Consider the following 24,846-nt stretch of genomic DNA (forward strand, 5'->3'; position numbering starts at 1 on the left):
GGCGGCGCTATAACAAAGCCCATAGGGTTTAATGGGGTCCATAGGGTTTAATGGAGCCCATAGGGTTTAATCGGGACCATAGGGTTTAATGGGAGCTGCAATACCCTCAGCGGCCACAAGGGTATTAATATTAATTAGCAATGGAGTAGTACTAGTGATGGAGCATTATTAATTAGCAATAGGCCATTATTATGGTGATGAAGGTGATGACGATGGAGATAGATGATCCTACAGCACACAATGGGACGATCCTACAGCACACAATGGGGTCCTGCAGCCCATGGGATGATCTTACACCCAATGGGATGATCCTACAGCACACAGTGGGGTCTGTGGTGCACAATGGGGTCCAGCAGCCAATGGGATGATCCTGCAGCCAATCGGTGACTGGTGTTTCATTGTGCACACAGATGCTGAGCTGACACACATGGATGCGGAGCGGCAACAATCTGGACTCAGTGGAGGAATCCAACGTGCAGCATGTGAGGATGGAAAGCAGGGAGGATTAATAAAGGCATCAGCACTGCAATAGGAACAACAGGATGGATATGGGGTATAAGGCAGGGATGCCTCATAAAGGCACCAACACACAACAGGAACAGCATAGGGACAAAACGCCATCCAGCTATGGGATATAAGGCCATTATACAGACACACACACAGACACACACACAGACACACATCTCACATCAGTTCTCTATTGGGTTTAATGGAGGCCTATGGGGTCTTCTGGGGTCTCTATGGGGTCCTATGGAGTTCAAATGGGTCTTATGGGGTCCTATGGGGTTCAAATGGGACCTATGGGTTCCAATTAGGGCCTATGGGGTCTCTATGGGGTCCTATGGGGTTCAAATGGGGCCTATGGGGTCTCTATGGGGGCCAGTGAGGTCTTATGAGGTATATGCACACATACATACACACGCACACACACACACACACACACACACATCATGCCCCATAAATATCCCAGAAGATCCCATTAAGCCCCATAAGGACCCCATAACATCCCATAGGCCCTTATTAAACCCCCATAGGGATCCCATAAGACCCCATTAAACCCCATCGGACACCCTAAGGCCCCAAAGGCCCCATTAAACCCCATAGAGACCCCATAAAGGCCCCAAATGATCCCATAAAACCCCATAGCGCCCATTAAACCCCATAGTGACCATAGAGGACATTAATAGCAGCAGTCTGAATCTCCCTTTGCATTGCAGCCCTATTAACAGCGATGGGAGCTACAACAGCGCCGCCTTGTGGACACAACGCAGAACTGCAACGGAGGAGCAACAGCAGCAATAAAGAACTGAATGGAGCCATGGGGGAACAGAAACGAACTTGAGGGGCAGAATACGATGGCTGGACTTGGGGGGCAGAACGTGATGGCGGCATTATGGGGCACGACACACAGGCTGGACTTGGGGGGCAGAAAGAGATGGCTGCATTTGGGGGCAGCAAAAGGCAATGGCTGCATTTGGGGGCAGCAAGAAGGGCACTGCAATAAGAATTAAGCACTGAAGTGCAGAAATGAGCTCTGGAACGTTACCTTGGGTCTCAGTATGGAACAGGTCCAACACAGTCAGTGTGTGCTGCTCTTATCTGCTGGGCAGGCAATTCCCGTCCAGCAAAGTTGAGTTCCGAGGCGTTCCAGGCAATGCAGGTTTCTGTTCCTCGCTGTTCTCATCAGGAGCTGCACATCTCTCAGGGCTCTGCTGGCACCTGTTGGACACAATGCAACAATGAAGGCACTACCCACATGTGCAGGGCAGCACCTTTTGCACAAGCAGGCACTGCAGTGGTCGGGATACCTAAAAATGGCAGAGCTCACAGCCCTGAAACAAAGCAGAAACCAAAGACAAACACTCACCCACAGCCCGCAGGAGGCAAACTCCAGGGAGAAACACCACCCGTACAGCTGCTGACACTTCAATGTGGTCAGGCTGCCCCAGAAATGAGGGCAGCACAGCCCTGACATAAAGAACCCCTCACCCCAATCCAAGGCCCAGAGCTCACCCCACACTCCAAAGGAAGCAGTCCCCAAGGAGAGATACTGCCCTCATGGCTGCCAGCCTTCCAATGCAGCTATGAGCCCCAACAGGGGCAGATCACAGCCCTGCAATAAGGCAGGAATCACTCACCCCTTCCCGAGGAGCGGGGCTCACCCCACAGAAAACAGTCTGCAAGGAGATATGTGTCCCTTGCAGGTGGCACCCCTTAAATATGGTCACAACCCCCTGAGAAAAACAGAGCTCCCAGCCCCAAAATAAAGGAATCACTCACCTCATTCCGGAGACAAACAGCCCACACTCCCAAGGAAGCAATCAGGTACAGATGCTGCTCCTGCCGCTGCCAGCCCTGAAATGGGGTCAGGATCCACTAAAAAGAGAAAAACACAGCCTTAAAATAAGGAAAGGATCACTCACCCCACTCCATGGCTCACCCCACAAGGAAGGAATCACTCACCCCACCCCACAAGGAAGGGAACACTCACCCCACCCCACAAGGAAGGGAACACTCACCCCACCCCACAAGGAAGGGAACACTCACCCCACTCCACAAGGAAGGGATCACTCACCCCACTCCATGGCTCACCCCCACACTCCTAAGCAATGGAGGGCTATAGGGGGCAATGGGATGATGGGGGGCTATAGGGGGCTATTAGCAGCAATTTTATATATCATAAGTAAACCAACAATAGACGACCATCTATTTCATAGTCACACACACTGCCGGCTTCACACTGCACTGAGTCAGAGCTGCAGGCCTTCTTTCAAGCGCTTTGATAGCACTGACTGCAATACACGGTACCTGGCCATAAGCAATAGATGGGAACAGCAGCACGAACACACCGTTATCGTTGCCATGGCTGAGAACAGCAACGAGGCAACAACCTGCAGCTCCTGCTGCGACGCTCCCGGACTTTTCCCTGCGTCCAAACGCTGTTCCACGGTCCGACTGTTGTTCCCCGGGCAGGAACTGCCGGCAGCTTTTCTACCCCAGCCGGAACCAACCGGACCCGGGAGCTCACCCGGCCGGGGGCAGCGACGATCGCTGCGCTTCTACCCCGCGTAGGACGGCTCCGTCCGGCTGACGGGCTGCCCTGATCCCACGCACAAACCGCTCCGCCGATGGCGGCTCCTTGTCGGCTCCCGCGGGGTTCGGCTGAGGGAGAACGGACGAGAAACCGCGGGGCGCGCCAAAGGCGGGAGAGAACGCCGCTAAAATAGGAGGTCGCCATTTTGGTCATGCGCAGTAGCGCTTTTCCGCCGCAATTTTGGACATGCGCAGAAGCGCTTTTCCGCCGCCGTTTTGGACATGCGCAGTAGCGTCCCTTCTGCCGCGGTGCATTGTGGGATATCCCGCCAAAATTGGAGGACGCCATTTTGGACATGCGCAGTAGCGCTTCTCCGACGCCATTTTGGACATGCGCAGTAGCGTCCCTTCTGCCGCGGTGCATTGTGGGATATCCCGCCAAAATCGGAGGACGCCATTTTGGACATGCGCAGTAGCGCTTCTCCGCCGCCATTTTGGACATGCGCAGTAGCGTCCCTACCGCCGCGGTGCATTGTGGGATATCCCGCCAAAATTGGAGGACGCCATTTTGGACATGCGCAGTAGCGCTGTATTCGCCGCCATTTTGGACATGCGCAGTAGCGTCCCTTCTGCCGCGGTGCATTGTGGGATATCCCGCCAAAATTGGAGGACGCCATTTTGGACATGCGCAGTAGCGCTGTATTCGCCGCCATTTTGGACATGCGCAGTAGCGTCCCTTCTGCCGCGGTGCATTGTGGGATATCCCGCCAAAATTGGAGGACGCCATTTTGGACATCCGCAGTAGCGCTGTATTCGCCGCCATTTTGGACATGCGCAGTACCGTCCCTTCTGCCGCGGTGCATTGTGGGATATCCCGCCAAAATTGGAGGACGCCATTTTGGACATGCGCAGTAGCGCTTCTCCGACGCCATTTTGGACATGCGCAGTAGCGTTTCTTCTGCCGCGGTGCATTGTGGGATATCCCGCCAAAATTGGAGGACGCCATTTTGGACATCCGCAGTAGCGCTGTATTCGCCGCCATTTTGGACATGCGCAGTACCGTCCCTTCTGCCGCGGTGCATTGTGGGATATCCCGCCAAAATTGGAGGACGCCATTTTGGACATGCGCAGTAGCGCTGTTTTCGCCGCCATTTTGGACATGCGCAGTAGCGTCCCTTCTGCCGCGGTGCATTGAGGGATATCCCGCCAAAATTGGAGGACGCCATTTTGGACATGCGCAGTAGCGCTTCTCCGACGCCATTTTGGACATGCGCAGTAGCGTCCCTTCCGCCAGGGTGCATTGTGGGATATCCCGCCAAAACTGGAGGACGCCATTTTGGACATACGCAGTACCGCTTTTCCGCCGCCATTTTGGACATGCGCATCAGCGTCCCTTCCGACAATATTGTTTTATTAGTTGTTAGTTTATTAGTTTATATTTCCGAAAATATAGTTTTATTTCAATAAATAATAAACAATAATAAAATAAAATAAAAATAAAATAAAATAAATATAAAATAAAATAAAAATAAAAAAAAATAAAAATAGAATAAATAAATAAATAATAATAAATAAATAAATAATTTAGGGTATAATGGGGGCCTGCAATACCATTAACAGCCACAAGGCGGCGCTATAATGGAGCCCATAGGGTTTAATGGGGCCCATAGGGTTTAATGGGGCTCATAGGGTTTAATGGAGACCATTGGGTTTAATGGGGACCTGCAATACCCTCAATAGCCACAAGGTGGCGCTATAATAGAGCCCATAGGGTTTAATGGGGCCCATAGGGTATAATGGGGGCCTGCAATACCATTAACAGCCACAAGGCGGCGCTATAATGGAGCCCATAGGGTTTAATCGGGACCATAGGTTTTAATGGGGCCCATAGGGTTTAATGGGGCCCATAGGGTTTAATGGGGTCCATAGGGTATAATGGGGCCCATAGGGTATAATGGGGGCTGCAATACCATTAACAGCCACAAGGCGGCGCTATAATGGAGCCCATAGGGTATAATGGGGCCCATAGGGTATAATGGAGCCCATAGGGTTTAATGGGGCCCATAGGGTTTAATGGGGCATGCGCCGTAGCGCTTCTCCGCCGCCATTTTGGACATGCGCAGTAGCGTCCCTTCTCCCGCGGTGCATTGTGGGATATCCCGCCAAAATTGGAGGACGCCATTTTGGACATGCGCAGTAGCGCTTCTCCGCCGCCATTTTGGACATGCGCAGTAGCGTCCCTTCTGCCGCGGTGCATTGTGGGATATCCCGCCAAAATTGGAGGACGCCATTTTGGACATGCGCAGTAGCGCTTCTCCGCCGCCATTTTGGACATGCGCAGTAGCGTCCCTTCCGCCGCGGTGCATTGTGGGATATCCCGCCAAAATTGGAGGACGCCATTTTGGACATGCGCAGTAGCGCTGTATTCGCCGCCATTTTGGACATGCGCAGTAGCGTCCCTTCTGCCGCGGTGCATTGTGGGATATCCCGCCAAAATTGGAGGACGCCATTTTGGACATGCGCAGTAGCGCTTCTCCGACGCCATTTTGGACATGCGCAGTAGCGTCCCTTCCGCCAGGGTGCATTGTGGGATATCCCGCCAAAACTGGAGGACGCCATTTTGGACATACGCAGTACCGCTTTTCCGCCGCCATTTTGGACATGCGCAGCAGCGTCCCTTCCGGCAATATTGTTTTATTAGTTGTTAGTTTATTAGTTTATTAGTTTATATTTCCGAAAATATAGTTTTATTTCAATAAATAATAAATAATAATAAAATAAAATAAAAATAAAATAAAAATAGAATAAATAAATAAATAATAATAAATAAATAAATAATTTAGGGTATAATGGGGGCCTGCAATACCATTAACAGCCACAAGGCGGCGCTATAATGGAGCCCATAGGGTTTAATGGGGCCCATAGGGTTTAATGGGGCTCATAGGGTTTAATGGAGACCATTGGGTTTAATGGGGACCTGCAATACCCTCAATAGCCACAAGGTGGCGCTATAATGGAGCCCATAGGGTTTAATGGGGCCCATAGGGTATAATGGGGGCCTGCAATACCATTAACAGCCACAAGGCGGCGCTATAATGGAGCCCATAGGGTTTAATCGGGACCATAGGTTTTAATGGGGCCCATAGGGTATAATGGGGGCCTGCAATACCATTAACAGCCACAAGGTGGCGCTATAATGGAGCCCATAGGGTTTAATGGGGCCCATAGGGTTTAATGGGGTCCATAGGGTTTAATGGGGCCCTTAGGGTATAATGGGGGCTGCAATACCATTAACAGCCACAAGGCGGAGCTATAACGGAGCCCATAGGGTTTAATGGGGTCCATAGGGTTTAATGGGGACCATAGGGATTAATGGGGCCTGCAATACCATTAACAGCCACAAGGCGGCGCTATAATGGAGCCCATAGGGTTTAATCGGGACCATAGGGTTTAATGGGAGCTGCAATACCCTCAGCGGCCACAAGGTGGCGCTATAATAGAGCCCATAGGGTTTAATGGGGCCCATAGGATATAATGGGGCCCATAGGGTATAATGGGGGCTGCAATACCATTAACAGCCACAAGGCGGCGCTATAACGGAGCTCATAGGGTTTAATGGGGCCCATAGGGTATAATGGGGCCCATAGGGTATAATGGGGGCCTGCAATACCATTAACAGCCACAAGGTGGCGCTATAATGGAGCCCATAGGGTTTAATGAGGCCCATAGGGTTTAATGGGGCCCATAGGGTTTAATGGGGGCCTGTAATACTCTCAATAGCCACAAGGTGGTGCTATAATGGAGCCCATAGGGTTTAATGGGGCCCATAGGGTTTAATGGGGTCTGCAGTCTCCAGTCTAAAGGGGCGGAGCCCCATATGCTAATAAGCCATGAAGCCACACCCCCGGTAGCCTGGAGTCCAAAGGGGCGGCCACCAGGTGACGCTCTAACATAAGCTATATGGGACCCCATAGGGTTTAATGGAGCCCATAGGGTTTAATGGGGCCCATAGGGTATAATGGGGGCCTGCAATACCATTAACAGCCACAAGGTGGCGCTATAATGGAGCCCATAGGGTTTAATGGGGCCCATAGGTTTTAATGGGGCCCATAGGGTTTAATGGGGCCCATAGGGTTTAATGGGGGCCTGCAATACCATTAACAGCCACAAGGCGGCGCTATAACAAAGCCCATAGGGTTTAATGGGGTCCATAGGGTTTAATGGAGCCCATAGGGTTTAATCGGGACCATAGGGTTTAATGGGAGCTGCAATACCCTCAGCGGCCACAAGGGTATTAATATTAATTAGCAATGGAGTAGTACTAGTGATGGAGCATTATTAATTAGCAATAGGCCATTATTATGGTGATGAAGGTGATGACGATGGAGATAGATGATCCTACAGCACACAATGGGACGATCCTACAGCACACAATGGGGTCCTGCAGCCCATGGGATGATCTTACACCCAATGGGATGATCCTACAGCACACAGTGGGGTCTGTGGTGCACAATGGGGTCCAGCAGCCAATGGGATGATCCTGCAGCCAATCGGTGACTGGTGTTTCATTGTGCACACAGATGCTGAGCTGACACACATGGATGCGGAGCGGCAACAATCTGGACTCAGTGGAGGAATCCAACGTGCAGCATGTGAGGATGGAAAGCAGGGAGGATTAATAAAGGCATCAGCACTGCAATAGGAACAACAGGATGGATATGGGGTATAAGGCAGGGATGCCTCATAAAGGCACCAACACACAACAGGAACAGCATAGGGACAAAACGCCATCCAGCTATGGGATATAAGGCCATTATACAGACACACACACAGACACACACACAGACACACATCTCACATCAGTTCTCTATTGGGTTTAATGGAGGCCTATGGGGTCTTCTGGGGTCTCTATGGGGTCCTATGGAGTTCAAATGGGTCTTATGGGGTCCTATGGGGTTCAAATGGGACCTATGGGTTCCAATTAGGGCCTATGGGGTCTCTATGGGGTCCTATGGGGTTCAAATGGGGCCTATGGGGTCTCTATGGGGGCCAGTGAGGTCTTATGAGGTATATGCACACATACATACACACGCACACACACACACACACACACACACATCATGCCCCATAAATATCCCAGAAGATCCCATTAAGCCCCATAAGGACCCCATAACATCCCATAGGCCCTTATTAAACCCCCATAGGGATCCCATAAGACCCCATTAAACCCCATCGGACACCCTAAGGCCCCAAAGGCCCCATTAAACCCCATAGAGACCCCATAAAGGCCCCAAATGATCCCATAAAACCCCATAGCGCCCATTAAACCCCATAGTGACCATAGAGGACATTAATAGCAGCAGTCTGAATCTCCCTTTGCATTGCAGCCCTATTAACAGCGATGGGAGCTACAACAGCGCCGCCTTGTGGACACAACGCAGAACTGCAACGGAGGAGCAACAGCAGCAATAAAGAACTGAATGGAGCCATGGGGGAACAGAAACGAACTTGAGGGGCAGAATACGATGGCTGGACTTGGGGGGCAGAACGTGATGGCGGCATTATGGGGCACGACACACAGGCTGGACTTGGGGGGCAGAAAGAGATGGCTGCATTTGGGGGCAGCAAAAGGCAATGGCTGCATTTGGGGGCAGCAAGAAGGGCACTGCAATAAGAATTAAGCACTGAAGTGCAGAAATGAGCTCTGGAACGTTACCTTGGGTCTCAGTATGGAACAGGTCCAACACAGTCAGTGTGTGCTGCTCTTATCTGCTGGGCAGGCAATTCCCGTCCAGCAAAGTTGAGTTCCGAGGCGTTCCAGGCAATGCAGGTTTCTGTTCCTCGCTGTTCTCATCAGGAGCTGCACATCTCTCAGGGCTCTGCTGGCACCTGTTGGACACAATGCAACAATGAAGGCACTACCCACATGTGCAGGGCAGCACCTTTTGCACAAGCAGGCACTGCAGTGGTCGGGATACCTAAAAATGGCAGAGCTCACAGCCCTGAAACAAAGCAGAAACCAAAGACAAACACTCACCCACAGCCCGCAGGAGGCAAACTCCAGGGAGAAACACCACCCGTACAGCTGCTGACACTTCAATGTGGTCAGGCTGCCCCAGAAATGAGGGCAGCACAGCCCTGACATAAAGAACCCCTCACCCCAATCCAAGGCCCAGAGCTCACCCCACACTCCAAAGGAAGCAGTCCCCAAGGAGAGATACTGCCCTCATGGCTGCCAGCCTTCCAATGCAGCTATGAGCCCCAACAGGGGCAGATCACAGCCCTGCAATAAGGCAGGAATCACTCACCCCTTCCCGAGGAGCGGGGCTCACCCCACAGAAAACAGTCTGCAAGGAGATATGTGTCCCTTGCAGGTGGCACCCCTTAAATATGGTCACAACCCCCTGAGAAAAACAGAGCTCCCAGCCCCAAAATAAAGGAATCACTCACCTCATTCCGGAGACAAACAGCCCACACTCCCAAGGAAGCAATCAGGTACAGATGCTGCTCCTGCCGCTGCCAGCCCTGAAATGGGGTCAGGATCCACTAAAAAGAGAAAAACACAGCCTTAAAATAAGGAAAGGATCACTCACCCCACTCCATGGCTCACCCCACAAGGAAGGAATCACTCACCCCACCCCACAAGGAAGGGAACACTCACCCCACCCCACAAGGAAGGGAACACTCACCCCACCCCACAAGGAAGGGAACACTCACCCCACTCCACAAGGAAGGGATCACTCACCCCACTCCACAAGGAAGGGATCACTCACCCCACTCCATGGCTCACCCCCACACTCCTAAGCAATGGAGGGCTATAGGGGGCAATGGGATGATGGGGGGCTATAGGGGGCTATTAGCAGCAATTTTATATATCATAAGTAAACCAACAATAGACGACCATCTATTTCATAGTCACACACACTGCCGGCTTCACACTGCACTGAGTCAGAGCTGCAGGCCTTCTTTCAAGCGCTTTGATAGCACTGACTGCAATACACGGTACCTGGCCATAAGCAATAGATGGGAACAGCAGCACGAACACACCGTTATCGTTGCCATGGCTGAGAACAGCAACGAGGCAACAACCTGCAGCTCCTGCTGCGACGCTCCCGGACTTTTCCCTGCGTCCAAACGCTGTTCCACGGTCCGACTGTTGTTCCCCGGGCAGGAACTGCCGGCAGCTTTTCTACCCCAGCCGGAACCAACCGGACCCGGGAGCTCACCCGGCCGGGGGCAGCGACGATCGCTGCGCTTCTACCCCGCGTAGGACGGCTCCGTCCGGCTGACGGGCTGCCCTGATCCCACGCACAAACCGCTCCGCCGATGGAGGCTCCTTGTCGGCTCCCGCGGGGTTCGGCTGAGGGAGAACGGACGAGAAACCGCGGGGCGCGCCAAAGGCGGGAGAGAACGCCGCTAAAATAGGAGGTCGCCATTTTGGTCATGCGCAGTAGCGCTTTTCTGCCGCAATTTTGGACATGCGCAGAAGCGCTTTTCCGCCGCCGTTTTGGACATGCGCAGTAGCGTCCCTTCTGCCGCGGTGCATTGTGGGATATCCCGCCAAAATTGGAGGACGCCATTTTGGACATGCGCAGTAGCGCTTCTCCGACGCCATTTTGGACATGCGCAGTAGCGTCCCTACCGCCGCGGTGCATTGTGGGATATCTCGCCAAAATTGGAGGACGCCATTTTGGACATGCGCAGTAGCGCTGTATTCGCCGCCATTTTGGACATGCGCAGTAGCGTCCCTTCTGCCGCGGTGCATTGTGGGATATCCCGCCAAAATTGGAGGACGCCATTTTGGACATGCGCAGTAGCGCTGTATTCGCCGCCATTTTGGACATGCGCAGTAGCGTCCCTTCTGCCGCGGTGCATTGTGGGATATCCCGCCAAAATTGGAGGACGCCATTTTGGACATCCGCAGTAGCGCTGTATTCGCCGCCATTTTGGACATGCGCAGTACCGTCCCTTCTGCCGCGGTGCATTGTGGGATATCCCGCCAAAATTGGAGGACGCCATTTTGGACATGCGCAGTAGCGCTTCTCCGACGCCATTTTGGACATGCGCAGTAGCGTTTCTTCTGCCGCGGTGCATTGTGGGATATCCCGCCAAAATTGGAGGACGCCATTTTGGACATCCGCAGTAGCGCTGTATTCGCCGCCATTTTGGACATGCGCAGTACCGTCCCTTCTGCCGCGGTGCATTGTGGGATATCCCGCCAAAATTGGAGGACGCCATTTTGGACATGCGCAGTAGCGCTGTTTTCGCCGCCATTTTGGACATGCGCAGTAGCGTCCCTTCTGCCGCGGTGCATTGAGGGATATCCCGCCAAAATTGGAGGACGCCATTTTGGACATGCGCAGTAGCGCTTCTCCGACGCCATTTTGGACATGCGCAGTAGCGTCCCTTCCGCCAGGGTGCATTGTGGGATATCCCGCCAAAACTGGAGGACGCCATTTTGGACATACGCAGTACCGCTTTTCCGCCGCCATTTTGGACATGCGCATCAGCGTCCCTTCCGACAATATTGTTTTATTAGTTGTTAGTTTATTAGTTTATATTTCCGAAAATATAGTTTTATTTCAATAAATAATAAACAATAATAAAATAAAATAAAAATAAAATAAAATAAATATAAAATAAAATAAAAATAAAAAAAAATAAAAATAGAATAAATAAATAAATAATAATAAATAAATAAATAATTTAGGGTATAATGGGGGCCTGCAATACCATTAACAGCCACAAGGCGGCGCTATAATGGAGCCCATAGGGTTTAATGGGGCCCATAGGGTTTAATGGGGCTCATAGGGTTTAATGGAGACCATTGGGTTTAATGGGGACCTGCAATACCCTCAATAGCCACAAGGTGGCGCTATAATAGAGCCCATAGGGTTTAATGGGGCCCATAGGGTATAATGGGGGCCTGCAATACCATTAACAGCCACAAGGCGGCGCTATAATGGAGCCCATAGGGTTTAATCGGGACCATAGGTTTTAATGGGGCCCATAGGGTTTAATGGGGCCCATAGGGTTTAATGGGGTCCATAGGGTATAATGGGGCCCATAGGGTATAATGGGGGCTGCAATACCATTAACAGCCACAAGGCGGCGCTATAATGGAGCCCATAGGGTATAATGGGGCCCATAGGGTATAATGGAGCCCATAGGGTTTAATGGGGCCCATAGGGTTTAATGGGGCATGCGCCGTAGCGCTTCTCCGCCGCCATTTTGGACATGCGCAGTAGCGTCCCTTCTCCCGCGGTGCATTGTGGGATATCCCGCCAAAATTGGAGGACGCCATTTTGGACATGCGCAGTAGCGCTTCTCCGCCGCCATTTTGGACATGCGCAGTAGCGTCCCTTCTGCCGCGGTGCATTGTGGGATATCCCGCCAAAATTGGAGGACGCCATTTTGGACATGCGCAGTAGCGCTTCTCCGCCGCCATTTTGGACATGCGCAGTAGCGTCCCTTCCGCCGCGGTGCATTGTGGGATATCCCGCCAAAATTGGAGGACGCCATTTTGGACATGCGCAGTAGCGCTGTATTCGCCGCCATTTTGGACATGCGCAGTAGCGTCCCTTCTGCCGCGGTGCATTGTGGGATATCCCGCCAAAATTGGAGGACGCCATTTTGGACATGCGCAGTAGCGCTGTATTCGCCGCCATTTTGGACATGCGCAGTAGCGTCCCTTCTGCCGCGGTGCATTGTGGGATATCCCGCCAAAATTGGAGGACGCCATTTTGGACATCCGCAGTAGCGCTGTATTCGCCGCCATTTTGGACATGCGCAGTAGCGTCCCTTCTGCCTCTTTGCATTGTGGGATATCCCGCCAAAATTGGAGGACGCCATTTTGGACATGCGCAGTAGCGCTTCTCCGACGCCATTTTGGACATGCGCAGTAGCGCTTTTCCGCCGCCGTTTTGGACATGCGCAGTAGCGTCCCTTCTGCCGCGGTGCATTGTGGGATATAACGCGGCAAGAGGAGGTCGGCATTTTGGACATGCGCAGTAGCGCTTCTCCGCCGCCATTTTGGACATGCGCAGTAGCGTCCCTTCTCCCGCGGTGCATTGTGGGATATCCCGCCAAAATTGGAGGACGCCATTTTGGACATGCGCAGTAGCGCTTTTCCGCGGACATTTTGGACATGCGCAGTAGCGTCCGTTCCGCCGCGGTGCATTGTGGGATATCCCGCCAAAATTGGAGGACGCCATTTTGGACATGCGCAGTAGCGCTTCTCCGCCGCCATTTTGGACATGCGCAGTAGCGTCCCTTCTCCCGCGGTGCATTGTGGGATATCCCGCCAAAATTGGAGGACGCCATTTTGGACATGCGCAGTAGCGCTGTATTCGCCGCCATTTTGGACATGCGCAGTAGCGTCCCTTCTGCCGCGGTGCATTGTGGGATATCCCGCCAAAATTGGAGGACGCCATTTTGGACATGCGCAGTAGCGCTTCTCCGACGCCATTTTGGACATGCGCAGTAGCGTCCCTTCCGCCAGGGTGCATTGTGGGATATCCCGCCAAAACTGGAGGACGCCATTTTGGACATACGCAGTACCGCTTTTCCGCCGCCATTTTGGACATGCGCAGCAGCGTCCCTTCCGGCAATATTGTTTTATTAGTTGTTAGTTTATTAGTTTATTAGTTTATATTTCCGAAAATATAGTTTTATTTCAATAAATAATAAATAATAATAAAATAAAATAAAAATAAAATAAAAATAGAATAAATAAATAAATAATAATAAATAAATAAATAATTTAGGGTATAATGGGGGCCTGCAATACCATTAACAGCCACAAGGCGGCGCTATAATGGAGCCCATAGGGTTTAATGGGGCCCATAGGGTTTAATGGGGCTCATAGGGTTTAATGGAGACCATTGGGTTTAATGGGGACCTGCAATACCCTCAATAGCCACAAGGTGGCGCTATAATGGAGCCCATAGGGTTTAATGGGGCCCATAGGGTATAATGGGGGCCTGCAATACCATTAACAGCCACAAGGCGGCGCTATAATGGAGCCCATAGGGTTTAATCGGGACCATAGGTTTTAATGGGGCCCATAGGGTATAATGGGGGCCTGCAATACCATTAACAGCCACAAGGTGGCGCTATAATGGAGCCCATAGGGTTTAATGGGGCCCATAGGGTTTAATGGGGTCCATAGGGTTTAATGGGGCCCTTAGGGTATAATGGGGGCTGCAATACCATTAACAGCCACAAGGCGGAGCTATAACGGAGCCCATAGGGTTTAATGGGGTCCATAGGGTTTAATGGGGACCATAGGGATTAATGGGGCCTGCAATACCATTAACAGCCACAAGGCGGCGCTATAATGGAGCCCATAGGGTTTAATCGGGACCATAGGGTTTAATGGGAGCTGCAATACCCTCAGCGGCCACAAGGTGGCGCTATAATAGAGCCCATAGGGTTTAATGGGGCCCATAGGATATAATGGGGCCCATAGGGTATAATGGGGGCTGCAATACCATTAACAGCCACAAGGCGGCGCTATAACGGAGCTCATAGGGTTTAATGGGGCCCATAGGGTATAATGGGGCCCATAGGGTATAATGGGGGCCTGCAATACCATTAACAGCCACAAGGTGGCGCTATAATGGAGCCCATAGGGTTTAATGAGGCCCATAGGGTTTAATGGGGCCCATAGGGTTTAATGGGGGCCTGTAATACTCTCAATAGCCACAAGGTGGTGCTATAATGGAGCCCATAGGGTTTAATGGGGCCCATAGGGTTTAATGGGGTCTGCAGTCTCCAGTCTAAAGGGGCGGAGCCCCATATGCTAATAAGCCATGAAGCCACACCCCCGGTAGCCTGGAGTCCAAAGGGGCGGCCACCAGGTGACGCTCTAACATAAGCTATATGGGACCCCATAGGGTTTAATGGAGCCCATAGGGTTTAATGGGGCCCATAGGGTATAATGGGGGCCTGCAATACCATTAACAGCCACAAGGTGGCGCTATAATGGAGCCCATAGGGTTTAATGGGGCCCATAGGTTTTAATGGGGCCCATAGGGTTTAATGGGGCCCATAGGGTTTAATGGGGGCCTGCAATACCATTAACAGCCACAAGGCGGCGCTATAACAAAGCCCATAGGGTTTAATGGGGTCCATAGGGTTTAATGGAGCCCATAGGGTTTAATCGGGACCATAGGGTTTAATGGGAGCTGCAATACCCTCAGCGGCCACAAGGGTATTAATATTAATTAGCAATGGAGTAGTACTAGTGATGGAGCATTATTAATTAGCAATAGGCCATTATTATGGTGATGAAGGTGATGACGATGGAGATAGATGATCCTACAGCACACAATGGGACGATCCTACAGCACACAATGGGGTCCTGCAGCCCATGGGATGATCTTACACCCAATGGGATGATCCTACAGCACACAGTGGGGTCTGTGGTGCACAATGGGGTCCAGCAGCCAATGGGATGATCCTGCAGCCAATCGGTGACTGGTGTTTCATTGTGCACACAGATGCTGAGCTGACACACATGGATGCGGAGCGGCAACAATCTGGACTCAGTGGAGGAATCCAACGTGCAGCATGTGAGGATGGAAAGCAGGGAGGATTAATAAAGGCATCAGCACTGCAATAGGAACAACAGGATGGATATGGGGTATAAGGCAGGGATGCCTCATAAAGGCACCAACACACAACAGGAACAGCATAGGGACAAAACGCCATCCAGCTATGGGATATAAGGCCATTATACAGACACACACACAGACACACACACAGACACACATCTCACATCAGTTCTCTATTGGGTTTAATGGAGGCCTATGGGGTCTTCTGGGGTCTCTATGGGGTCCTATGGAGTTCAAATGGGTCTTATGGGGTCCTATGGGGTTCAAATGGGACCTATGGGTTCCAATTAGGGCCTATGGGGTCTCTATGGGGTCCTATGGGGTTCAAATGGGGCCTATGGGGTCTCTATGGGGGCCAGTGAGGTCTTATGAGGTATATGCACACATACATACACACGCACACACACACACACACACACACACATCATGCCCCATAAATATCCCAGAAGATCCCATTAAGCCCCATAAGGACCCCATAACATCCCATAGGCCCTTATTAAACCCCCATAGGGATCCCATAAGACCCCATTAAACCCCATCGGACACCCTAAGGCCCCAAAGGCCCCATTAAACCCCATAGAGACCCCATAAAGGCCCCAAATGATCCCATAAAACCCCATAGCGCCCATTAAACCCCATAGTGACCATAGAGGACATTAATAGCAGCAGTCTGAATCTCCCTTTGCATTGCAGCCCTATTAACAGCGATGGGAGCTACAACAGCGCCGCCTTGTGGACACAACGCAGAACTGCAACGGAGGAGCAACAGCAGCAATAAAGAACTGAATGGAGCCATGGGGGAACAGAAACGAACTTGAGGGGCAGAATACGATGGCTGGACTTGGGGGGCAGAACGTGATGGCGGCATTATGGGGCACGACACACAGGCTGGACTTGGGGGGCAGAAAGAGATGGCTGCATTTGGGGGCAGCAAAAGGCAATGGCTGCATTTGGGGGCAGCAAGAAGGGCACTGCAATAAGAATTAAGCACTGAAGTGCAGAAATGAGCTCTGGAACGTTACCTTGGGTCTCAGTATGGAACAGGTCCAACACAGTCAGTGTGTGCTGCTCTTATCTGCTGGGCAGGCAATTCCCGTCCAGCAAAGTTGAGTTCCGAGGCGTTCCAGGCAATGCAGGTTTCTGTTCCTCGCTGTTCTCATCAGGAGCTGCACATCTCTCAGGGCTCTGCTGGCACCTGTTGGACACAATGCAACAATGAAGGCACTACCCACATGTGCAGGGCAGCACCTTTTGCACAAGCAGGCACTGCAGTGGTCGGGATACCTAAAAATGGCAGAGCTCACAGCCCTGAAACAAAGCAGAAACCAAAGACAAACACTCACCCACAGCCCGCAGGAGGCAAACTCCAGGGAGAAACACCACCCGTACAGCTGCTGACACTTCAATGTGGTCAGGCTGCCCCAGAAATGAGGGCAGCACAGCCCTGACATAAAGAACCCCTCACCCCAATCCAAGGCCCAGAGCTCACCCCACACTCCAAAGGAAGCAGTCCCCAAGGAGAGATACTGCCCTCATGGCTGCCAGCCTTCCAATGCAGCTATGAGCCCCAACAGGGGCAGATCACAGCCCTGCAATAAGGCAGGAATCACTCACCCCTTCCCGAGGAGCGGGGCTCACCCCACAGAAAACAGTCTGCAAGGAGATATGTGTCCCTTGCAGGTGGCACCCCTTAAATATGGCCACAACCCCCTGAGAAAAACAGAGCTCCCAGCCCCAAAATAAAGGAATCACTCACCTCATTCCGGAGACAAACAGCCCACACTCCCAAGGAAGCAATCAGGTACAGATGCTGCTCCTGCCGCTGCCAGCCCTGAAATGGGGTCAGGATCCACTAAAAAGAGAAAAACACAGCCTTAAAATAAGGAAAGGATCACTCACCCCACTCCATGGCTCACCCCACAAGGAAGGAATCACTCACCCCACCCCACAAGGAAGGGAACACTCACCCCACCCCACAAGGAAGGGAACACTCACCCCACCCCACAAGGAAGGGAACACTCACCCCACTCCACAAGGAAGGGATCACTCACCCCACTCCACAAGGAAGGGATCACTCACCCCACTCCATGGCTCACCCCCACACTCCTAAGCAATGGAGGGCTATAGGGGGCAATGGGATGATGGGGGGCTATAGGGGGCTATTAGCAGCAATTTTATATATCATAAGTAAACCAACAATAGACGACCATCTATTTCATAGTCACACACACTGCCGGCTTCACGCTGCACTGAGTCAGAGCTGCAGGCCTTCTTTCAAGCGCTTTGATAGCACTGACTGCAATACACGGTACCTGGCCATAAGCAATAGATGGGAACAGCAGCACGAACACACCGTTATCGTTGCCATGGCTGAGAACAGCAACGAGGCAACAACCTGCAGCTCCTGCTGCGACGCTCCCGGACTTTTCCCTGCGTCCAAACGCTGTTCCACGGTCCGACTGTTGTTCCCCGGGCAGGAACTGCCGGCAGCTTTTCTACCCCAGCCGGAACCAACCGGACCCGGGAGCTCACCCGGCCGGGGGCAGCGACGATCGCTGCGCTTCTACCCCGCGTAGGACGGCTCCGTCCGGCTGACGGGCTGCCCTGATCCCACGCACAAACCGCTCCGCCGATGGCGGCTCCTTGTCGGCTCCCGCGGGGTTCGGCTGAGGGAGAACGGACGAGAAACCGCGGGGCGCGCCAAAGGCGGGAGAGAACGCCGCTAAAATAGGAGGTCGCCATTTTGGTCATGCGCAGTAGCGCTTTTCCGCCGCAATTTTGGACATGCGCAGAAGCGCTTTTCCGCCGCCGTTTTGGACATGCGCAGTAGCGTCCCTTCTGCCGCGGTGCATTGTGGGATATCCCGCCAAAATTGGAGGACGCCATTTTGGACATGCGCAGTAGCGCTTCTCCGACGCCATTTTGGACATGCGCAGTAGCGTCCCTTCTGCCGCGGTGCATTGTGGGATATCCCGCCAAAATCGGAGGACGCCATTTTGGACATGCGCAGTAGCGCTTCTCCGCCGCCATTTTGGACATGCGCAGTAGCGTCCCTACCGCCGCGGTGCATTGTGGGATATCCCGCCAAAATTGGAGGACGCCATTTTGGACATGCGCAGTAGCGCTGTATTCGCCGCCATTTTGGACATGCGCAGTAGCGTCCCTTCTGCCGCGGTGCATTGTGGGATATCCCGCCAAAATTGGAGGACGCCATTTTGGACATGCGCAGTAGCGCTGTATTCGCCGCCATTTTGGACATGCGCAGTAGCGTCCCTTCTGCCGCGGTGCATTGTGGGATATCCCGCCAAAATTGGAGGACGCCATTTTGGACATCCGCAGTAGCGCTGTATTCGCCGCCATTTTGGACATGCGCAGTACCGTCCCTTCTGCCGCGGTGCATTGTGGGATATCCCGCCAAAATTGGAGGACGCCATTTTGGACATGCGCAGTAGCGCTTCTCCGACGCCATTTTGGACATGCGCAGTAGCGTTTCTTCTGCCGCGGTGCATTGTGGGATATCCCGCCAAAATTGGAGGACGCCATTTTGGACATCCGCAGTAGCGCTGTATTCGCCGCCATTTTGGACATGCGCAGTACCGTCCCTTCTGCCGCGGTGCATTGTGGGATATCCCGCCAAAATTGGAGGACGCCATTTTGGACATGCGCAGTAGCGCTGTTTTCGCCGCCATTTTGGACATGCGCAGTAGCGTCCCTTCTGCCGCGGTGCATTGAGGGATATCCCGCCAAAATTGGAGGACGCCATTTTGGACATGCGCAGTAGCGCTTCTCCGACGCCATTTTGGACATGCGCAGTAGCGTCCCTTCCGCCAGGGTGCATTGTGGGATATCCCGCCAAAACTGGAGGACGCCATTTTGGACATACGCAGTACCGCTTTTCCGCCGCCATTTTGGACATGCGCATCAGCGTCCCTTCCGACAATATTGTTTTATTAGTTGTTAGTTTATTAGTTTATATTTCCGAAAATATAGTTTTATTTCAATAAATAATAAACAATAATAAAATAAAATAAAAATAAAATAAAATAAATATAAAATAAAATAAAAATAAAAAAAAATAAAAATAGAATAAATAAATAAATAATAATAAATAAATAAATAATTTAGGGTATAATGGGGGCCTGCAATACCATTAACAGCCACAAGGCGGCGCTATAATGGAGCCCATAGGGTTTAATGGGGCCCATAGGGTTTAATGGGGCTCATAGGGTTTAATGGAGACCATTGGGTTTAATGGGGACCTGCAATACCCTCAATAGCCACAAGGTGGCGCTATAATAGAGCCCATAGGGTTTAATGGGGCCCATAGGGTATAATGGGGGCCTGCAATACCATTAACAGCCACAAGGCGGCGCTATAATGGAGCCCATAGGGTTTAATCGGGACCATAGGTTTTAATGGGGCCCATAGGGTTTAATGGGGCCCATAGGGTTTAATGGGGTCCATAGGGTATAATGGGGCCCATAGGGTATAATGGGGGCTGCAATACCATTAACAGCCACAAGGCGGCGCTATAATGGAGCCCATAGGGTATAATGGGGCCCATAGGGTATAATGGAGCCCATAGGGTTTAATGGGGCCCATAGGGTTTAATGGGGCATGCGCCGTAGCGCTTCTCCGCCGCCATTTTGGACATGCGCAGTAGCGTCCCTTCTCCCGCGGTGCATTGTGGGATATCCCGCCAAAATTGGAGGACGCCATTTTGGACATGCGCAGTAGCGCTTCTCCGCCGCCATTTTGGACATGCGCAGTAGCGTCCCTTCTGCCGCGGTGCATTGTGGGATATCCCGCCAAAATTGGAGGACGCCATTTTGGACATGCGCAGTAGCGCTTCTCCGCCGCCATTTTGGACATGCGCAGTAGCGTCCCTTCCGCCGCGGTGCATTGTGGGATATCCCGCCAAAATTGGAGGACGCCATTTTGGACATGCGCAGTAGCGCTGTATTCGCCGCCATTTTGGACATGCGCAGTAGCGTCCCTTCTGCCGCGGTGCATTGTGGGATATCCCGCCAAAATTGGAGGACGCCATTTTGGACATGCGCAGTAGCGCTGTATTCGCCGCCATTTTGGACATGCGCAGTAGCGTCCCTTCTGCCGCGGTGCATTGTGGGATATCCCGCCAAAATTGGAGGACGCCATTTTGGACATCCGCAGTAGCGCTGTATTCGCCGCCATTTTGGACATGCGCAGTAGCGTCCCTTCTGCCTCGGTGCATTGTGGGATATCCCGCCAAAATTGGAGGACGCCATTTTGGACATGCGCAGTAGCGCTTCTCCGACGCCATTTTGGACATGCGCAGTAGCGCTTTTCCGCCGCCGTTTTGGACATGCGCAGTAGCGTCCCTTCTGCCGCGGTGCATTGTGGGATATAACGCGGCAAGAGGAGGTCGGCATTTTGGACATGCGCAGTAGCGCTTCTCCGCCGCCATTTTGGACATGCGCAGTAGCGTCCCTTCTCCCGCGGTGCATTGTGGGATATCCCGCCAAAATTGGAGGACGCCATTTTGGACATGCGCAGTAGCGCTTTTCCGCGGCCATTTTGGACATGCGCAGTAGCGTCCGTTCCGCCGCGGTGCATTGTGGGATATCCCGCCAAAATTGGAGGACGCCATTTTGGACATGCGCAGTAGCGCTTCTCCGCCGCCATTTTGGACATGCGCAGTAGCGTCCCTTCTCCCGCGGTGCATTGTGGGATATCCCGCCAAAATTGGAGGACGCCATTTTGGACATGCGCAGTAGCGCTGTATTCGCCGCCATTTTGGACATGCGCAGTAGCGTCCCTTCTGCCGCGGTGCATTGTGGGATATCCCGCCAAAATTGGAGGACGCCATTTTGGACATGCGCAGTAGCGCTTCTCCGACGCCATTTTGGACATGCGCAGTAGCGTCCCTTCCGCCAGGGTGCATTGTGGGATATCCCGCCAAAACTGGAGGACGCCATTTTGGACATACGCAGTACCGCTTTTCCGCCGCCATTTTGGACATGCGCAGCAGCGTCCCTTCCGGCAATATTGTTTTATTAGTTGTTAGTTTATTAGTTTATTAGTTTATATTTCCGAAAATATAGTTTTATTTCAATAAATAATAAATAATAATAAAATAAAATAAAAATAAAATAAAAATAGAATAAATAAATAAATAATAATAAATAAATAAATAATTTAGGGTATAATGGGGGCCTGCAATACCATTAACAGCCACAAGGCGGCGCTATAATGGAGCCCATAGGGTTTAATGGGGCCCATAGGGTTTAATGGGGCTCATAGGGTTTAATGGAGACCATTGGGTTTAATGGGGACCTGCAATACCCTCAATAGCCACAAGGTGGCGCTATAATAGAGCCCATAGGGTTTAATGGGGCCCATAGGGTATAATGGGGGCCTGCAATACCATTAACAGCCACAAGGCGGCGCTATAATGGAGCCCATAGGGTTTAATCGGGACCATAGGTTTTAATGGGGCCCATAGGGTATAATGGGGGCCTGCAATACCATTAACAGCCACAAGGTGGCGCTATAATGGAGCCCATAGGGTTTAATGGGGCCCATAGGGTTTAATGGGGTCCATAGGGTTTAATGGGGCCCATAGGGTATAATGGGGGCTGCAATACCATTAACAGCCACAAGGCGGAGCTATAACGGAGCCCATAGGGTTTAATGGGGTCCATAGGGTTTAATGGGGACCATAGGGATTAATGGGGCCTGCAATACCATTAACAGCCACAAGGTGGCGCTATAATGGAGCCCATAGGGTTTAATGGGGCCCATAGGGTTTAATGGGGCTCATAGGGTTTAATGGAGACCATTGGGTTTAATGGGGACCTGCAATACCCTCAATAGCCACAAGGTGGCGCTATAATAGAGCCCATAGGGTTTAATGGGGCCCATAGGGTATAATGGGGGCCTGCAATACCATTAACAGCCACAAGGCGGCGCTATAATGGAGCCCATAGGGTTTAATCGGGACCATAGGTTTTAATGGGGCCCATAGGGTTTAATGGGGCCCATAGGGTTTAATGGGGTCCATAGGGTATAATGGGGCCCATAGGGTATAATGGGGGCTGCAATACCATTAACAGCCACAAGGCGGCGCTATAATGGAGCCCATAGGGTATAATGGGGCCCATAGGGTATAATGGAGCCCATAGGGTTTAATGGGGCCCATAGGGTTTAATGGGGCATGCGCCGTAGCGCTTCTCCGCCGCCATTTTGGACATGCGCAGTAGCGTCCCTTCTCCCGCGGTGCATTGTGGGATATCCCGCCAAAATTGGAGGACGCCATTTTGGACATGCGCAGTAGCGCTTCTCCGCCGCCATTTTGGACATGCGCAGTAGCGTCCCTTCTGCCGCGGTGCATTGTGGGATATCCCGCCAAAATTGGAGGACGCCATTTTGGACATGCGCAGTAGCGCTTCTCCGCCGCCATTTTGGACATGCGCAGTAGCGTCCCTTCCGCCGCGGTGCATTGTGGGATATCCCGCCAAAATTGGAGGACGCCATTTTGGACATGCGCAGTAGCGCTGTATTCGCCGCCATTTTGGACATGCGCAGTAGCGTCCCTTCTGCCGCGGTGCATTGTGGGATATCCCGCCAAAATTGGAGGACGCCATTTTGGACATGCGCAGTAGCGCTGTATTCGCCGCCATTTTGGACATGCGCAGTAGCGTCCCTTCTGCCGCGGTGCATTGTGGGATATCCCGCCAAAATTGGAGGACGCCATTTTGGACATCCGCAGTAGCGCTGTATTCGCCGCCATTTTGGACATGCGCAGTAGCGTCCCTTCTGCCTCGGTGCATTGTGGGATATCCCGCCAAAATTGGAGGACGCCATTTTGGACATGCGCAGTAGCGCTTCTCCGACGCCATTTTGGACATGCGCAGTAGCGCTTTTCCGCCGCCGTTTTGGACATGCGCAGTAGCGTCCCTTCTGCCGCGGTGCATTGTGGGATATAACGCGGCAAGAGGAGGTCGGCATTTTGGACATGCGCAGTAGCGCTTCTCCGCCGCCATTTTGGACATGCGCAGTAGCGTCCCTTCTCCCGCGGTGCATTGTGGGATATCCCGCCAAAATTGGAGGACGCCATTTTGGACATGCGCAGTAGCGCTTTTCCGCGGCCATTTTGGACATGCGCAGTAGCGTCCGTTCCGCCGCGGTGCATTGTGGGATATCCCGCCAAAATTGGAGGACGCCATTTTGGACATGCGCAGTAGCGCTTCTCCGCCGCCATTTTGGACATGCGCAGTAGCGTCCCTTCTCCCGCGGTGCATTGTGGGATATCCCGCCAAAATTGGAGGACGCCATTTTGGACATGCGCAGTAGCGCTGTATTCGCCGCCATTTTGGACATGCGCAGTAGCGTCCCTTCTGCCGCGGTGCATTGTGGGATATCCCGCCAAAATTGGAGGACGCCATTTTGGACATGCGCAGTAGCGCTTCTCCGCCGCCATTTTGGACATGCGCAGTAGCGTCCCTTCCGCCAGGGTGCATTGTGGGATATCCCGCCAAAACTGGAGGACGCCATTTTGGACATACGCAGTACCGCTTTTCCGCCGCCATTTTGGACATGCGCAGCAGCGTCCCTTCCGGCAATATTGTTTTATTAGTTGTTAGTTTATTAGTTTATTAGTTTATATTTCCGAAAATATAGTTTTATTTCAATAAATAATAAATAATAATAAAATAAAATAAAAATAAAATAAAAATAGAATAAATAAATAAATAATAATAAATAAATAAATAATTTAGGGTATAATGGGGGCCTGCAATACCATTAACAGCCACAAGGCGGCGCTATAATGGAGCCCATAGGGTTTAATGGGGCCCATAGGGTTTAATGGGGCTCATAGGGTTTAATGGAGACCATTGGGTTTAATGGGGACCTGCAATACCCTCAATAGCCACAAGGTGGCGCTATAATAGAGCCCATAGGGTTTAATGGGGCCCATAGGGTATAATGGGGGCCTGCAATACCATTAACAGCCACAAGGCGGCGCTATAATGGAGCCCATAGGGTTTAATCGGGACCATAGGTTTTAATGGGGCCCATAGGGTATAATGGGGGCCTGCAATACCATTAACAGCCACAAGGTGGCGCTATAATGGAGCCCATAGGGTTTAATGGGGCCCATAGGGTTTAATGGGGTCCATAGGGTTTAATGGGGCCCATAGGGTATAATGGGGGC

At 51.9% G+C, this 24,846-nt stretch overlaps 1 long non-coding RNA gene across 2 annotated transcripts in view; it reads right to left on the reverse strand.

Moving 5' to 3' along the window:
* The window catches only part of LOC140252444 (uncharacterized), a 45,868-nt gene that overhangs the window by 11,193 nt on the left and 9,829 nt on the right, over nucleotides 1-24,846 (reverse strand). For both annotated transcript variants that reach the window (XR_011903659.1, XR_011903658.1), the window contains 6 exons: nucleotides 17,407-17,502; nucleotides 16,673-16,845; nucleotides 9,484-9,579; nucleotides 8,750-8,922; nucleotides 2,281-2,376; nucleotides 1,547-1,719 (listed from right to left, as the gene is read on the reverse strand). This is a non-coding gene — a long non-coding RNA (uncharacterized lncRNA). The remainder of the gene's footprint in view (nucleotides 1-1,546; nucleotides 1,720-2,280; nucleotides 2,377-8,749; nucleotides 8,923-9,483; nucleotides 9,580-16,672; nucleotides 16,846-17,406; nucleotides 17,503-24,846) is intronic.

This window comes from Excalfactoria chinensis, chromosome 5, assembly GCF_039878825.1.
Source record: "Excalfactoria chinensis isolate bCotChi1 chromosome 5, bCotChi1.hap2, whole genome shotgun sequence".
In the NCBI taxonomy this organism is placed as follows: Eukaryota; Metazoa; Chordata; class Aves; order Galliformes; family Phasianidae; genus Excalfactoria; species Excalfactoria chinensis.